This window comes from Myotis davidii, unplaced genomic scaffold (assembly GCF_000327345.1).
Source record: "Myotis davidii unplaced genomic scaffold, ASM32734v1 scaffold2777, whole genome shotgun sequence".
Classification (NCBI taxonomy): Eukaryota; Metazoa; Chordata; class Mammalia; order Chiroptera; family Vespertilionidae; genus Myotis; species Myotis davidii.
The window spans coordinates 60,643-61,007 of NW_006288728.1; positions in this window are offsets into that span (position 1 = coordinate 60,643).

Genomic DNA, 365 nt, shown 5'->3' on the forward strand with positions numbered 1-365 from the left:
AGGGACCCCGCAGGCAGCCGGGTGCTGGAAGCGCCCCCCTCCCGGGGACTAACTTGGAGTCTGGCGCAGAGAGGAGGCAGCGCCTGAGTAAGATCAAAGGGAGACTTCCCCTCGGTCTCCCGTCTGTGCCGGTGACAGGGGAGGAGGCAGGGCAGGGGGATGGGGAAAGGCTAGGGGAGGGCACTGGGGAGGGAACAGGGGAGGGGACATGGAGAGGGACTAGGGAGGAGCAATAGGAGAGGTAAGGGGAGGGGCTAGGGGAGAGAATAGGGGAAGGGCTAGAGGAGGGGATGAGGGTGGGACAGGGAGTCGCCCGCCCACCTCTGCCTTGCGGGAGGTGAGCTGAGCGAGGACTGGTCCTGGGT